Source organism: Xyrauchen texanus, chromosome 45, assembly GCF_025860055.1.
Source record: "Xyrauchen texanus isolate HMW12.3.18 chromosome 45, RBS_HiC_50CHRs, whole genome shotgun sequence".
Classification (NCBI taxonomy): domain Eukaryota; kingdom Metazoa; phylum Chordata; class Actinopteri; order Cypriniformes; family Catostomidae; genus Xyrauchen; species Xyrauchen texanus.
In genome coordinates this window covers 6,958,761-6,977,422 of record NC_068320.1, presented here as the reverse complement: position 1 = coordinate 6,977,422, position 18,662 = coordinate 6,958,761, and positions in this window count along the sequence as shown.

Genomic DNA, 18,662 nt, shown 5'->3' with positions numbered 1-18,662 from the left:
AAAGATGTTTTCTATAGCAAATAACAAAATACTATTCATCTGTGGAGATTATAATATAGATTTGATAAATCCAAATAAACATAAAATAACAGATGAATTTGTGAATAGGATGTACAGTATGAGCTTATACCCAATCATCACCAGACCCAGTAGAATTACTTCGCATAGTGCCACACTCATTGATAATATTTTTACAAACAATATTGAATACACTACGGTCAGTGGCATAATGATGTGTGACATAACTGACCATCTGCCAGTCTTCACACTGTATGATGACAACTATAAAAAAGATAATAAAGCTCCCCAAAAATCTATCTTTAAACGTGTAAAGACGGAAGAAGCAATTATTTCACTCAATTATGACCTCAAGACTGGAACACCGTATACAGAGAGAAAGATGTGAATAGAGCGTACAATAGTTTTCTAGAAATATTTAGCACATTATACAAAAAAAACTGTCTTATTCGACAATACAACTACAAGAATAAACTTATAAAATGTCCCTGGTTAACTAAGGGTTTACAAAATGCTTGCAAAAAGAAAAATACTTTATTCAGACAATTTATTAAATTAAGGACAAAAGAATGTGAAAATAGATATAAAACATATAAAAATAAATTGATCAATATAATAAGAACTAGTAAGAAATTATACTATAAAAATATATTAAATGAAAATAAAAATAATATTAAAGGGGTATGGGGTATTTTAAATAGTATAATTAAGGATTAAACAATTAAGAATTCATATCCAGATTATTTTATTGATAAGAATGTTGAAAACTTTAATATGCATAACATAGTAAATAGTTTCAATGAGTTTTTTGTAAATGTTGGACCAGATTTAGCAGCAATAATTCCTGAGCGTGAAAGTGATACATTCAATGAGTCAGTTATAGAAAGGAATGCAAAGACCATCTTTCTCTTTGATGTGCGTGAGACAGAGATTATAGCTATTGTTAATAAATGCAAAAATAAAACATCTACTGATAATAATTAAAAAAGTAATAAATAGTATTTCAAAACCGCTAACATACATATGCAATGTATCATTTCAGACTGGAATTTTTCCAAATAGAATGAAAATCGCAAAAATAATACCATTATATAAAAATGGAAACAAGCACATCTTCACAAACTATAGACCTGTCTCTCTGCTAACTCAGTTTTCAAAAATCTTAGAGAAACTATTTAATGATAGATTAGAAAAATTTATAGACAAGCATGACATAATAAATGAAGGTCAGCTTTAGAACAAAGAGGTCCACATCAATGCTTTAACTGAAGCTGTGGAAGAAATTACGAACACCCTAGACAAAAAAAAAATACGCAGTGGGAATATTTATTGATTTAAAGAAAGCTTTTGATACTCTTAATCACTCAATTTTACTAACTAAATTGGAAAAATATGGCATTAGGGGGGTGGCTTCGAACTGGATCAAAAGTTACTTAACTGAAAGACAACAGTTTGTGAAGTTGGGCGAGTTTACGTCACAGTGTCTGGGCATTGCTTGTGGGGTCCCTCAAGGATCAGTATTAGGTCCTAAATTATTTAATTTATATATAAATGACATATTTTGTGTATCTAAATTACTGAAATGTATATTATTTGCTGATGATACCAATATATTTTTTTCTTGTGATAATTTTAATACACTTATAAAAATTGTAAATGAAGAACTAGTAAAACTAAAAATGTGGATGGATATTAATAAATTATCTTTGAATTTAAATAAAACAAAGGTAATGATGTTTGGTAATTATAAAGAAAACGCAGAAATATTATTAAGTATTGATGGTGTTACATTAGAAATAGTGTCAGAAATTAAATTCTTGGGAATAACTATTGATAGTAAATTAAGCTGGAAACCACACATCAGATACATACAAGGCAAAGTATCTAAAAGTATATCTATAATTAATAAAGTTAAATACGTCTTGGAATATAATGCACTATATATATATTGTATTGTTCACTGGTTCTGCCCTATTTATCTTATTGTATAGAAATTTGGGGCAATAATTATAAAAGTTCACTACATACCCTCTTCTTACTCCAAAAACGAGCAGTTAGAATCATACACAAGGTGGGATATTTTGATCATACACACTTATTATTTTTACAATCTAAAATTTTAAAACTTTTTGATCTAGTTGATTTTTATACTGCTCAATTCTTGTATAAAGCCAACAAAAATTATCTGCCGGGTAATATTCAAAAGTTTTTTTTTAGGAAGAGAAGGGGGCTATAACCTGAGGGGATGTGAAAACTTTAAAGTCCAGGTGGTGAGAACCACCAGGAAAAGCTTGTGTGTGTCTGTGTGTGGTGTCAGACTTTGGAATGGTTTGGGGATACAGTTAAAGCAATGCCCAAATATTCACCAATTCAAATTCAAATTTAAAGAAATGGTGTTGATCAAATATGAGACTGAGTGAGGGATCTGGGTGCTCTTGTGTTTGTGATTGGGAGGGGTACTGGTTATGGTAAAATAAACTTAAGTATTTAGGATTATAAACGGTCCCTATTTATTTATCTTGATATTGTAAATGGTGACACAATTACAAAAGAGTCGGATATGTGTACATAGCTGAGTAAATAATGATAATGATTATTATTAATTATTATTGATATTACTGTTATTGTAAAACTATGTTTAAACAATATGCTAGGATATGGTTATATTTTATATATGATGTGATTATTATAGATATCGGGACACATTTGAATGTTTACGATAATGAGGATTATCATATAGCATTATAGTGATTATTGAGATAGCATAATGTAATTGTAAGAAACTATAATATCAAATAAATATTATCAAAACAAATAAATTATTATTTATTTAACTGTTAATGGCAGCGGATATATGGGGTAATATATGGGAAGGAATTGGGGGTGGGAGTAAATAAGTTATACTTCTTTCCACTCCCTTTCGAGCAACTATTATTATAAGTGTAAATAATATGTGTGTATATGTGTATATATTTATATCTATGTATATGGGAGATAAGCTGTGCTATGTTATTTTTATTTTTATTTTTTTATTTGTGTGTGTGTGTTAATATATATATGTATATATTATTTATTTTCGAAATAAACTTCAATCAATCAATCAAATTGTATCACTTTTGATATGTATATATATATATATATATATATATATACTCCTCTGCCGAGTTCATCACCAAACAGTGCTTAAGAAATGTCTGTTTCAGGGTGGGTGGTTCGCAATGAAGCAGAGCAGACGTCCTACCGGGAAGATCGTGCTGCCCCGTGAGCCAGCAACGGTGGCCTGTGGCTGGGGGCGGCAAGCGCCCACGAAAACCTTTCGCACTTACATGTTTGCCGGCTTCTCTTCGATGGAGAACAAGGGAACGTGAGATACTCGCACTCTTGAGTGCGAGGGCCGGAAGGGCTGAGCATAGGAGAATTACCCTAGGGAGTGAGGAAACTGCTCTTTTACTGACAAACTGGGTGATGTTAGGGTACTCTCCTCGTAGTGGCCTGGGGGTGGGAGTGGAGCCCGTATGCTTACCTGTCAGGCCAGTCAGAGTCAGAAACCTCATCCCTGGCTCGAAGCACGTCTGGAGTTCTTGGCGGCCGGCCGGCTGACGGGCAGGCGGCATCGCATTCCTGTGGGAGGATCTTCTTCTCAGAGGCCGGCATGTGGGCTCTGATGGTGGGGGAGCCGGGGCCGATGCCGCAGGATGACGGCCTTGGCGAGAGGCAGACGGGGCTTGGGACTTCGGAGGCCTGTAGGCAGCCAAGTCGCACTAAGGTAGGATATGTTTAATGGCCTCCGTCTGCTTCTTCGCCTTCGAGAACTGATGGGTGAAGTCCTCGACAGTGTCGCCAAAGAGCCCCCCCTTGGGAGATGGGCACATCGAGAAAGCGGACCTTCTTGGCATCAAATATCTCCGCATGGTTGAGCCACAAGTGTCGCTCTCGGACCACCAAAGTGGACATAATCCGACCCAGGGCCCGCCATGACTTTCAAGTATAGGTGCGAGGTCGGTCATGGTGCACAGTTCCTGCATGAGCCCTGGTTCGGTCCTACCCTCGTGCAGATCATTAAGCACGTTGGCCTGGTGAACCTGCAGGATGGTCATGGCATGCAAGGTGGAGGCACTGTATGCCTTCACCACTAACGATGAAGGAATCTTACATGCCTTGGAAGGGAGCCTTGGTCGGTTCCTCCAGGTGGCTGTCCTCCTGCACCGCCATGGCGTGCTCGACTTGGGGAAGCTCGACACATTTCATCCTGAGCTCTAATGCCCGAGAGTGGGAGCTCAGTAGATTCATCAACTTCCGGAAGCAGGAGCCCACCCTCTGATGCTGCGACCGTCAAATTATCCTCGTCGCGAGCCCCGAACAAGATCTTAAATCTGCCCTGAGGCGGACTACCTGCCTCGCTCGTGAACTCTACCTAGCAGAACGAGCATACTGGAAGATGGGAGGTCTGCGGGGATTGAGCCGGCGGAGAAACTCCAATATCCATATCCAAAGGATGTAATGGGTCGGTTAGCAGCCGCGGTGTCTCTCTGCATTACGAAGAAGGAAGAGAGATGCGACTGCAACGTTCTCATGGGCATGAGAACATGACCCATCCACAAAAGCTGCCTCGGCATGCTGGAGACCCAAGCACTTGAGACAGATTTCTTGGCCATCCGGTGGGGATAGATAACACAGAGGCCACACCCAGTAGATAACACAGAGGCCACACCCAGTAGCACAAATGTGAAAGGACATCTTTAAAAAGACGCCAATCATTTGTTCGAGCTCTTTTAGAGAAAATATACTCTTTTTGAATAGACTCTTTTACACCTGTGTACTCTTTTTATGTTTAAAAAAAAATTGGTTTAAGAGTAGTGTTAAGGGATCTAAAATATCTATAAAATAGAACAAATTTGGTTAGACAGACAAGTACATGGAACATTTATATGTGGACATTGTAACCATTGTGAGAATGTTACTCAGACAAAGTCTTTGTGTATGTCTTTACTAACAAATCTTTTTCCATTAGCTCCTTCATCAATTGTAAGAGTACATATGTTGTCTACGGGCTTGAATGCCCCTGTCATTGTTTTTATGTGGGCCGAACTAAGCGTAGACTGCAAGGTAAACTGTAGGATCATAAAAATGCAATTCGTATAGGAAAGAAAGATTACCCTATGGCAGTACATTATGCATCTGTACACAATTCTAGCCACTTCACATTAAAAATGATTGGTTTGGAAACAGTAAGGAAGATAGATTACAGACACTTTTACAATGAGAGACCTTTTTTCATTTAAAAGCCACTACTTTCCTGGGTTTGAATGAAGAACTAGATTTGACTCCTTTCCTGTAAGGATATTCCTCTCCCTTAATTGAGTTTCCAAATTGTTCCAAATTGTTTTGAGTGTGGTATAGCGATGTATTAGATCTATGATATATTGTTGGTCCTCTATACACATGTATGTGTTTGTATGTGCTGGTCTGCATGAATATGGGGTTTTCATATAAATCCAGTAGTTGATAGGTGTTGTTTTTCTGTATATATAAACATGCATGCAACAGTATACTAATGTAATTCATTGTTTTATATATTCAGTATTTTTATTGTTAAGGCTGTGGTATTTAATGAGGTGTTTCCCTTTTAAGATTTTGGAATTCCTCAGCCCTATTGACTGGTTGATTATATATATTCTTTTTTTACATTTTCTAGCAAAAGAAGTGCCTTGGACTATTTTCCCTGAATTCCTATTATTGAAACCCAACCAAAGAGCAACTTCTGGGATCCTACTGTTGTAGAAATTTTGATGCTCATTGATCAGTAATAGTCATTATAGGGGAATGCCTCGGTGTCTGAGGGATGCAGAGGGGGAGGATCTGCTTCTGTCAGAAAACCTTGGGATAAAAGAGTATAAAATACAAGTCAGCCCTCCCCTCTGGGCCCCACTCACGGCACAGATTAACTCCTGTGTAATGACCGGGTCCTTCTTGCAAGAATAAATAATTTTAAAAGACTGTTTGACTCAGAGTGTCTCTTACGCAGTGATAATGGTTGGTTGATTTTTTTTGCCACAACAATTTGGTGTCAGAATAGTGGGATTCCTTGGAAGTGCCTTCTGGACCTGAGTGCGGACGGTGTTTGGCCACCTGGACTGAGAAATTCCAGCTCTACCTCGTAAGGTTAAGAGAGAGGGGATTCTACTGGAATCAAATGAAAACGAACCCGTGGCAACCCAAATATCTCTGGTAAGGGATGACTAAATTATTTTCTTTTGGTATGAAAGTGAGTGAACCATATTGGCTGAGACTGTTTTTTGTGTGGTCCGAGTGCAAGAGGTTCTCGAACAAAGACCGAGACCTGATAGGTCAAGAGGTTTTCTAACGGAGACTGAGTTCTCACAGAAATTGTTTAATTAGGTTAGCTGAAATCGAAGATTTTGAGCAAATTGTAATTAACAAAGCACTAGGGAGTGCACCCTTAGCTGATCTTGGGTTAAAAATCAGATCTGTTGGAGACGTCCGACAGATGATAAGACGTGCGTCGTGCGTCGAACAGTAACCCACAGAGAAACAGAAACAGACAGTATGGGGAAATCTCAAAGCAAGCTTGCCGAATTTGATACACCGGTTTTCTGTCAAATGAGGGAAAAAACTATAGGAGAATCAGTGGAACAGGGCAGCGGGGCACAAAAAGGTTGTTGTGGCTGCATTCAACATGTGTGCAAAGAATGCGAACGGACAGAGGGCTGTTGCTTTAAGGAAGCAGATAGAAGAGAACAAAAGCAAATGCAGGAAGAATTAGCATGTAGGGTTGAAAATGTTGAATGTAAAATAAAATGTGTGAAAGATCTGTTTGTGTGTCAGCATCACCAGAACATTTTTATTTACTTATTCTTTTGAAAAGTATGTTTGTGTTTTCCCACATGCAACGACGATTGTGCTGGCGCCGCCAGCATATAATCATCACTATCCCGTGGCAGAGCTGAAAGCCCTGAAACTGAACCCTGACCTCGACTGCTCTCCGCCCAGAAGACAAGCACCAAAAGCAGCTTCTCCCGACTCTGACAGTGGAGGAGACCTGAATTAACTTTTTCCTGAGACCTGAGATCGCACAAGCAGTGAAAGCAAGTTACATCGAATGGAGCGGGCGATTGACCTCCACCCTGGCACACGCTGTACACGCAGAGCAACAGCTGCTGACAAAGAAAGACAAAGTCAAGGCGAAGGGAGAGAGAGATCTTCAGCTGGCGTCTACTGTCAGCACATCGAACCCACAGCAGAAGTGGCCTGACAGGAAGAACAAAGGCTACAGAAACCAGCGAAGGTGGAGTTGTGACGTGTGTAAGACTGACAACCATGAGTTTAGAGAATGTACGAGATGCAGGCTGTGTAAGCAGGAGGGACATTGGGCTACAGACTGTCCGGGGAAGAAAAAAACAGACTGAAGCAGAGCAGAGAGCGGAGAGTAGCGAAGGTGGGGGCCGGAGACAGGGCGATCGGCTGCTGGCTACAGGACAGGGAAGTGAACATATTTTTACACACACACACACACACACACACACACACACACACACACACACACACACACACACACACACACACACACACACACACACACACACACACACACACACACACACACACACACACATGTTGGTCTACCTATCATTATGAGGACTTTCCATAGACATAATGACTTTTATACTGTACAAACTATAGATTCTATCCTCTAAACCTAACACAACCCCTAAACCTAACCCTCACAGAAAACCTTCTGCATTTTTACATTTTCAATAAAACATTGTTTAGTATGATTTTTAAGTGATTTGAATTATGGGGACACTAGAAATGTCCTCATAAATCACATTTATAGCATAATACCCTTGTAATTACTAATTTGTAACTTACAAAATTGTCCTCGTAAATCACAAAAACACGCACACACACACACACACACACACACACACAGACAACATACACACATACACTGATTACATACTGCTCTCTGCAATGAAGACAATGCTTGCAAATCTTTCAGTGTGACTGATGAAGTTTTATGTGATAATGTTTCAGATGAATGTTTGAGAATGTACAAAAGTTCAGGGTTTTTACAAATGCCTAGATATCAAATGTTAGATAATGGGACATTAGTAAACATTTTGGTAGATACTGGGGCTGGCCATACTACGATACGATCATGTGACTTGCTATGTGTCCCAAAATTGACAGGTTCAGTGCATAAAGAGCACTTTGGCCTAGGGCCATTTGATTTCTGAAAAAAATCAAGTGCCCTAAGAGTATGAGGCAAAGGAGAAGGGGAGAACATTTAAACGTGTTTTTGTGTTCACCAGCTTGTCCGGTACCTCTAATGGCCAGAGATTTAATGTGTGAATTAAATTTGACCCTTACTTCCTTTGGAATTAGCATTGAGGAAGAACCACAAATATGTTGTTCTAAATTTGAACCACAGTGGGCTTATGAATGGTGTGTGAAAAATAATGATTGTGCAAAAATGATCTTGAAATTGGCAAAGGATCGAACAATGTCATTTAACACAGAAAAGATGACGCCTGACCAATTGCATTGCACGTCACATGTCGTAATTGAACGTGAACTATAATCTGAGGAGGGGTGGTTTAACGGGGCAGAAAATGAGAGTGTGAAATTTTATAAGATTTTCTGGGCAGGAAGTGTGTGTGTGTGCTGACAGGAAAAACAAATGCAGTTCTATTTTGATAGCAGGGAACACTGAGGCACCCTAATCAGTGATCAAGGCCAAAGAGCAGCTGTGAGCAGATTTGGGCCCCTTTGTGAGAGAATGCATAAAAGCAACAGATTAGTATAGGAGTGAAACACAGCAAAAGTGTAAGAGCATTTATATCAAAATGTGATTTTGAGATCGAGGTACAGAGAACTTTAACTGCTATTGTGGAGAGTGCGGTGGAGAAACATGGAAGGGGGGGGGGGGTACTTTTGTCACAGACATTCACCCGGCTCTGACAGAAGTACCTCCTAGGTTATGGGTTAAACACAAATATGATGTGGGTTTAATCAAAGGATGTGAACCGGTTATAGTCAAACCAAAATCTGATTACAGACCGTGTCAAGCACAATGCCCCCTAAAAGAGGAGGCATTGCAGGGTATTATGCCAGGTTTTAACTGGCATAATTATAACATGTCATGATTCTCCAGTGCACACTCCAATCTGCCCTGTGAAGACAGATCTGTGCATGTGATGAAGCTACGTGTGTGACGGACTCTGTGTCTCTCTTGAAGCACTTAGAACAGGAGGGACGCAAAGTCAGTCTTTCGAAATTGCAGTTTGTGAAACAGGAAATAAAGTTTCTGGGAAATGTTATCAGACCAAACAGTAAATCCATCTGTGACAAACGGGTACAGGCCATAAAAGATGTGCCAAAACCAATTACGGAAAAAACTATTGTCATTTTTAGGAATGTGTGCTTATTGTCGTACATTTATTCCTAATTATGCCATTCTTGAACAGCCTTTGCGAGCCCTGATGACAGGGAAAGGGCTGATGTCATGTGACAAGCTTGTTTGGACAAGCGAAGCCGAAGAGGCATTTGCTAATATGAAAGTGCAAATGGCTCTGGCTCCCACTTTGGGTCTGCCAGATGTAAACAAACCATTTGTTCAGATGACAGATGAGAAAAACGGGTTTATGACTTCTGTTCTTTTGCAGACTCATGGAGACAGACTGTGCGACCTGTGGCATATTTTTCAACCAAACTTGATGCAGTTCAGCAGGTCTGCCACTGAATTTGAGGTCTGTGGCAGCTGCTGAACTGGCAGTACTGGCATCCAGGAAATTTGTGGGGTATTCTGATTTAACTTTGATGGTTCCACACGCAGTCTCCATGATTTTGCAAGAGCAGAGAACGTCACATTTATCTACAGCCCGATGGCTGAGGTACCACACAATTTCATTGGACATGCCAAACATTACTGTTAAAAGATGCACAACTTTGAATCCTGCCACACTCCACCCCACAGAGGAGGATGGCGAGGAGTATCATTGTTGTCTGACAGCACTTCAACAGGTGTGCACACCGCATCCAGATCTATTAGACACGCCATAAGACAATTGTGACAATATCTTCTTTGTGGATGGGTCGGCTTCCAAAGATCCACAAACAGGAAAGAATAAGGTTGGTTACGCGATATCCACTGAATTTGAGGTCGTGACATCTGGCAAACTGCCATCAAATTATTCAGCACAGGCAGCTGAACTGGTTGCTTTAACAGAAGCATGTAAACTTATGAAAGACAAATGTCTGACGATTTACACAGATTCGCGTTATGCCTTTGGGGTAACACACGATTTTGGTGCTTTATGGAAGCACAGGAAATTTCTGAAGTCAGATGGCCGTCCAATATTAAATGCGTCTCTTGTGTCTGAGCTTTTGGAGGCCGTTCTTTTACCAGACAAGGTCGCGATTTGCAAATGCGCAGCGCACACTAATGATAACAGTTCAGTCTCAACAGGGAACTCACGAGCCGACGCGGCAGCGAAGGCCGCGGCAGCGATGGAGACAAAAGAGACTACGTGTGCTTTGATATCTGACAATAACCTCAACATTTGTTCTTGTTTACAGAGCATGCAAACTTTTTCCACTGGCAAGGAGAAAACCCGATGGAAGGCAGCTGGTTTTAGCTCTAAGGAGAATGTGTGGATGAGCTGTGATGGCAAGCTTTGTTTACCCAAACACTTCTTTCCTCATTATGGAAAGTTGATACATGGGTTAGACCATGTATCAAAAGTGGGGATGGTTGCACAGATGAAAGAATTGTGGTTTACAAAGGGTTTCACGATATTTGCTGAACATTTTTGCAAAAGATGTGTTATTTGTAACACACATAATGTGGCAAGAGGGATAACAACACCTATAGTATCTCAACCACCATCAGGGGGGCCTTTTGAGTATCTGATGACGGATTTCATCGAGTTAACCCTGTGTGGGAAACACAGATACTGCCTGGTGATGGTTGACATGTGGTCCAAATGGGTTGAGGCCTTCTCAACCTCGAAACAAGACTCAGCAGCAGTAGCGAAGGCTCTTTTAACCGAGATTGTTCCGAGATGGGGAATTCCAAGGAAAATCAGCTCGGACAATGGGACACACTTTGTCAATGAAGCAATAAAGCAGGTGGGTCAGTTTTTGGGAATTGACATGAGAACACACTGCAGTTACCACGCCGCAAGTGGAGGCGCTGTGGAGAGGGAGAATCAAACGATCAAGAACAAATTGGCTAAGTGCTGTGAGGAAACTGGGCTCACATGGGTTAAAGCACTCCCAATTGTGTTGATGTACATGAGAATGAGAAAAAGAGTCAAAACGAATTTAAGTCCATTTTAAATACTCTTTTGTAGACCACCATTCATGGGAATAGAGGGGGGTGGACAAAGGTTGCCATCAACAGATCTGTGTGAGAATGACATGTTGAATTATTGCAAAGAAATGTCTTCTCTGTTGTCCAAAGTTTGTGTTCAGGTGAAGAGCTGCATAAGATCAGGCCTGGCGATTTTGTTGTGATTCATGACCTGATGAGAAAGAGCTGGAAGGCGAAAAGGTGGCTGACACCATTCCAAGTGCTACTAACGACTCACACGCCAGTGAAGGTCGCAGAGAGAGAGCTACGTGGGTTCATGCCAACCATCGCAGGACAATCAGCAACAGGAAGAGATTGTTCCGAGTGAATGTCAATAAACGGCGAAGTCTGAACACCAAGTACCACTATCAGTGGAAGAGCAAGGCCAACCACAGAGGATAACACAGCCTGTGTGCAGATTGGACTCCATCGTGTGGTCACAAGCAGTAATCATTGTGAAGAGGTACGAACTGAAAATAATTCAAGAGTATTAACAACAGACCTCTGCATTCTAGCTGTGTGTGTTTAAGAGGAGCCAGAGACAGAGGAAGAGGCAGGCAGCCCTAGTTGTGGAAACAGCATCCGGCTGGGCACCGTTAATCAGCAAAACAGATAAGAATCTGAGTGCTTCAAAGACTGAACTCCTTCACACATTCTGGTCACACAGCTGCAGTACTGATCTAGCAAACAGAAGAAATGGAGCGTCCAAGACCGTGACACCCATTCGGGGTGCAGGTAATGTGTGGTCTGGGTAAGAGTATGTGCATAATGACTTTGCTTGCAGTGACAATTTGTATGATAATACTGCACCTTATCGAGGGCCTGAGAGTGTTATTAACAGAAAACCAAACCAACTGGACTGAGACAACTGCTCCAAACGATACCATCCGACGGTTCAAGAGAAGCGCATTTATGTTCGTGGAGCCAACGCATGGCCTGGAAGGAGAAATCATCACGATTCAGGAAGGAACAAATGTGACTTTCAACTGCAACCCGTTCCAAAAGAACTGTCCGAACTGTGAGGGACGCAGCGAAGAGTATGAACCTTTCGAACCTTACAAACCTTTATATGTCTGCAGAGATCCATGCAAGTGGGGCGACGTGAAAGCGTACTACTACGACTACAAGGAGGGGAACAACGAAATATTCAGAGTGCAAACGAACCACAGACTCAGCAGCAACAGGGATGGAATGCGAGTAGAGCTGAGACAAGTAAGGAATTCTGATCAAGGCAGGTACTACTGCGGACTGGATAAAGAAGGAACTGACTGGTATGAGACGATTGACATAATTACAGTTGAAGCAACTCCAACAACGACAACAAGACCTTTTGAGGCACCTGAGCTCGAACGAGAGACAGAGGAAGAGATGGCTTGGATGGGAAATGGAGACATAAGAAAATGTCAAGCGAATCCTGAAGTGCAGAAGGCCATGATGAGTTGTCAAGGGAACAAAGCCTGTGCTCTGGCGATGTTGCAAAATGAACAACTGGAGATATCGATGAGCTGCTGGCTCTGTCTGCAAATGTCTCATGCTTGGAAAGCGGTCCCACTGACTGTAGCAACAGCAGAAGAAACAAAGTGTCTGATTCCACAGCAAATGACTGATGTGCTCAAAGCTGTCAGTGATCTGGAGAAAGTAAAGACACCAACGAGGTGACCTGCGGACAACTGCGACCATGTACAGCAGTATAACCACACTGATATGGCGATTCCACCTCTGAGAGTGACGGCGACACAGGGTGATGTATGCATTTGTCTGGACAATGGGAGACGGATTAAAACAGGTTGGTCTGATTGCAGGGTCAGAATCAATGTGAAGGATGGAACAACGGACAGTTGTACAGCCGTCATCAACGACAAAGAAGTCAACTTCACATGCCCATTCAGCAAGCCACATGAAACTTCACCTGCAGCTGTGTGGGTGTGTGGCAGCAGGGCATTTCATCGGATGCCAAAGAAATGGGCAGGGTGTTGTTATCCAGCGTTAATGAATGTGGGTACATCTGTGTATTTGCCAAACAGGGCACCCGGGGTGGGAAGAAATAAAAATAAATGTTGAAATTTTACCTGGGGTTTTACCAAAGCACTATGCAGCAATGTGGGGTGGTCATTGTTCTTAGGGGTGGGTACAACGGTAACAATTAATAAGATAAATGGGCTAGCATGGACAGTATTAGCAATAGCTAATAGCACAGAAAATGCTTTGACAATGATAAATGATGAAATGAAACAGTTAAGAGATGTGGTCATTCAAAACAGGTTGGTTCTTGATATGTTAACTGCAGAGAAAGGGGGAGTTTGCAAAATGTTTTTGGGAATGTCTTGTTTCAATATTCCAGATTACAGTGACAACATCAATAATGTAATTGAACACATGAGAAATGCCGTACAGGAGCCAGAACATATTGAGAGTACATGGGTTACTTGGTTTATGAATCTCTGGGGAGGATGGGGGTATTGGCTGATTCAAACTGTGTTACCAATTGCGGTGGTAGGACTGTTAATATTGTTATGTTTACCATGCATCATAACGTGTGTTTCCAGCTCAGTACAGAGACTGGTTAAAGCAGGGGTGTCTGTTCAAATGGTAAAAATGACAGTATATCCAGAGGGTGACGAAAACAGATATGATGATACGAGTAGCGAGAGCTACTGTGAAATGTGTTAAATTGTGAAATATGTTTTTTCTTCCCCTGAGAATGTTTTGATCGGTAAAGAGGGTTATAAGCAGCTGTCATCCGTGTTACGAGATGACGTACAAGGAGAGGGTTTGAAATGAGGGATTTTATTATACTTTATTCTTTGTATTTTTATAGCCTGCTGACATAACCAAAATGTTAAATTGATGTGTTTTTCCTACTTAATCTGTACACTATTACTTGTTTATACTGAAGTGACTGAGGGTCTGATTTTATGTCAGACGTGCAGTAACGGTGTTTACTCATTTAGCCGGGCTTCAGATAAAGTCTTTACTTGCTTGCTAATACTTAGGGGACTATCCCCACAAAAAAAAAAGCCTAAGCTGTTTATTTCTTTTCTTTCCAAATGTTATTTCACAAATGTTTAAGAAGAGTGATTATATATGCGAAAATCAGAGATGAAGAGTGTAAGTGTGATGATATGACTTAAAATTTGTCTTATTGTTTATTATTGTGATTGAGTAATCTGAATGATAAAAAGCGGGGAATTGTTGTAGAAATTTTGATGCTCATTGATCAGTAATAGTCATTATAGGGGAATGCCTCGGTGTCTGAGGGATGCAGAGGGGAAGGATCTGCTTCTGTCAGAAAACCTTGGGATAAAAGAGTATAAAATACAAGTCAGCCCTCCCCTCTGGGTCCCACTCACGGCACAGATTAACTCCTGTGTAATGACCGGGTCCTTCTTGCAAGAATAAATAATTTTAAAAGACTGTTTGACTCAGAGTGTCTCTTACGCAGTGATAATGGTTGGTTGATATTTTTTTTTGCCACAACACTACCCAATAAGGTCCTTGCAGCAAGCAGCACTCCAAAATATATTTCTTCTGATAGAAGAAATGTTACTTTACAAATCTATTTATATTAGGGCTGTCGATTTAAAACTTTTACTCTATTTAAAACTTTTTAGTGCAATAATTATATAAAAAAATAACTTGAGTCTTAATCAGAAGGGGGCGGTAAACACAACAGCGCTTCTACAGGCAACACGCAGCTTTACATGCAACAAACCACACTTAGGCTACATCCTATTAACTTATACCTTGCTGCCTTTTAGTTAATGGCTTAACCGACAGTGTTTTTGAATGAACGGAAACTTGTCTCAAAATAGTTTGAAATGTACCTTAATTTCATCCTACATCTGTATACATCATTTTCCAGTTTTTGGACACAGCCTTACTAACAGCAGACAGCACAAGATGAGGATACATTGTTGCACAGCTCCGAATGCAGGGGTCTTTAGATGTGTTTTGTGTCTGTCTATGGACACGTCCTTAAAGTCCTTATAATAAGTTTACCTCGGACAGATTGACTAATTTAATTGTAAAGTTGAATGCTGTGAAATGTAGGCTATAGAAATAAAATAAGCAATATATTTTAAAACATTTTAAATTATATTTAAATTACTATTGCACAAAATAAGTATTCTTTCTATTGAATTTTATTTGCATCAAATTCACCACCTTACCTCATGATATTTTGACAGTAACCATTGACAAACCCATTTTGCACATCAGTCAACCAAAATTTTGCGAGTGGTATCTTGAATTCTAATCCAGTAAATCTATTTTCAATTCTTCACATTCTTCTTTGGATTAGGGGTAGAGTTAATAAATGTTCTGCTAACTGTATTACATAATTTACAGTCAAAAATACAATACAGATAAGTTTGTGGCTCCATCTTATGGTGGCCGAGAAGTGCAAAACACAACCAAATTAGCAAAGCAAATAAAAGTTGAAAACAAAATTGTATTAAGCCAAAAAAACTAAATAAAGCCAAAGCACAGAGAAATAAACAGAAAATGTATATTATTTAAGCACTGTATTTTATGTTATGTGGCAGTCTGTCTCAATTTAGTGAGAGATCATGGATGCAGAGAGCTGCTTGTCCCGCTGCAAGTCACTACACGAGTTCCCCAGTCAACACATCACAAGAGCATTGACTGGGGAACTGAGATTTTTCTGTGAGCACTTTGGTCTTGGAACCATTTTAAGAACTGCCAGTACGTAAGAATAGCTGCAGGTACTGTGCAGGTACATTTTTGCATCATTGCCTGTAATGCAATATGATTGGTGTGGGTAAGAAACAGATCAAATTGAAGTCCTTTTTTACTGTCAATTCTCCTCCCTGCCTAGTAGGTGGCGATATCCATGAAGAATGTGGATCGCCAAAAACAAAAGAAGAAGAATGTGAAAGTGAAAGTGGAGAAGTTCTGGTAGAAATCCAACCAGGCATTGCTCAGATCACTAAAGGACAAATAAGTACAGTGTTTGTATAACGTATTATTATACATTTTTTATTATTTAGTTGTGTTGTATCTTATTCATTTTGTCATGTTGTGGCTTAATTTTGTTGTGTTGTAGCTTATTACCGTTGTGCAGTGGTTTTTCAGTTGTGTTGAGTCTTAATTTTGTTTTGTTGTAGCTTATTTCCATTGTGTTTTCAGCATGTATGCTTTGCAAATTTGGTTGTGTTGCGCACCCCTTGGCCACTGTACCATCCTGCTGACATTTCACCTTAACATCACTTCCAGCTTTGGGGCAGTGAATGGAATTTTGGCAAGCACAAAACAAATTCACCAGAATTTGACCTGCCGTCACACAATACACAGTTAGATCAGACTGTAGCATTCCAGTGCATCTCAGTTGCTCAGCTGGCATATGCAGCTCTGGAAGAACTCTGCATTTTTTACTTCATGGGCACTCGGTTCTATTAATCTAATGGTATAGTTAAAGTACCACATCAACCAGCAAAACAAAGCTATCCAGTCTAAACCAGGCCCTCTTGCTAATACCTTCCTGTGTAGGTTCTTGTAATTACTATTTACATTTGCTTATTGATTTGAACATGTTCACCACAACTTGATATAACTAGAAATCCATAATGAGACCTAATTTTATTTATACAGTCTGTATAAACAATGCTTAAGATGATCTACATTTGGGATTACATGTCTTTTAAATATGCATGGACAGATATGGATTATAATAATTGATATGAGAGAGAAATGATAATGAATGAGAGTTTGATCAGCATATGGACCAGAAGGTTATGTTGTTATCTAGGCAACATATTGATATTGATATTCATTTGTGGAGATAAGACTCTTTGATTTCCTGTTTGAATGAATGTTTGGCTCTGTGCATTCGCATGTTATCTCAGCTGGACAAAATCGAATGATGGGTGGAATTAGAAAATGAACGCATGTTTTTCCTCATCTCTGCTGACCTGACCAATATTGCAGCATAAGCCCATGAATAAAAAGTAGCTATATGTATTCACTCCACAACTCTGCCATTTTCATTGATGTTTTCTTTTTTTTCCAATTCGTCTGTGATGAGTTTTGTTGATGGCCTCCGATTGGTAAATGGCACAATGCAGTGCCACCTGTCAGTCAAATTAGGTGTTATCGTCATGGAGATGTTACAGCCCATGCGCTCCACAATCCATCAATTTATTTTTGCGCTCCAATCCGAGACCTGATTAACACACGGGGCATCAAGCTATCTGTATGTTTGTGTGTGTTTGGATGTTTCAGAAATTGAAGTACTATATAAAAATGTGTGATGTGTGTCCAAATCCTATCCGTACACAAATCTAATCAAATTAACTGTAAGCTGACACAACAAACACAAATAAACAAACAAACAATCAGTATATCTGGAAAGACACATAAGGTTTACAGTCTCATTACTAAACGAAATATGAGATAACCATGAATGCCGTGCAGATTACATATGTAATAATGTCATTATCTGCTGTTTATTAGTAAAATCGAAAGTTAATCCTATTGGATTTTATACTGTATGGAAATTGTTGCTAATAAAGTTTATTGTGTAAAGTATGGATGTGGGAGAGAGTTTATTACTATTATCATCTAGGCTATTGTGAGATTAAAAGAATAATGTACAGATTTTGCTCTTATGGAAATAAATTGGTACTTTTATTCACCAAAGTATTTATATCACAATGTATAGTCAGGACATTAATAATGTGAATAATTACTATTACAATTTGATTTTTTTTTTCAGAACTTCTTAAACTACTTCAAAGAGTTCTAATCAAAAAATTCTCCACATGCAGCAATGACAGCTTTACAGATCCTTGACATTCTAGCGGTCAGCTTGTCCAGATACTCAGGTGACATTTCACCCCACACTTCCTGTAGCACTTGCCATAAATGTGGCTGTCTTTTCGGGCAATTCTCACACCATACAGTCTAGCAGATCCCACAAAATCTCAATGGGGTTCAGATCCATAACACTCTTTTCCAATTGAGTCTTCTCTTTACTGTTGCACCTGAAACTGGGGTTGAGCGAGTAGAATTCAATGAAGCTGTCAGCTAAGGCCATGTGAGGCGTCTATTTCTCAAACTAGAGACTCTGATGTACTTAAGTTTAGTTGTAAATATGGCCTTCCTCATCTCTTTCAAGCATTGTATAGCCTTCATTCCCCAAAACAATGATTGACTGACGAGTTTCTAGAGAAAACTGTTTCTTTTTTGCCATTTTTGACCAAATATTGACCTTAAGACATGCCAATCTATTGCATACTGTGGCAACTAAAAA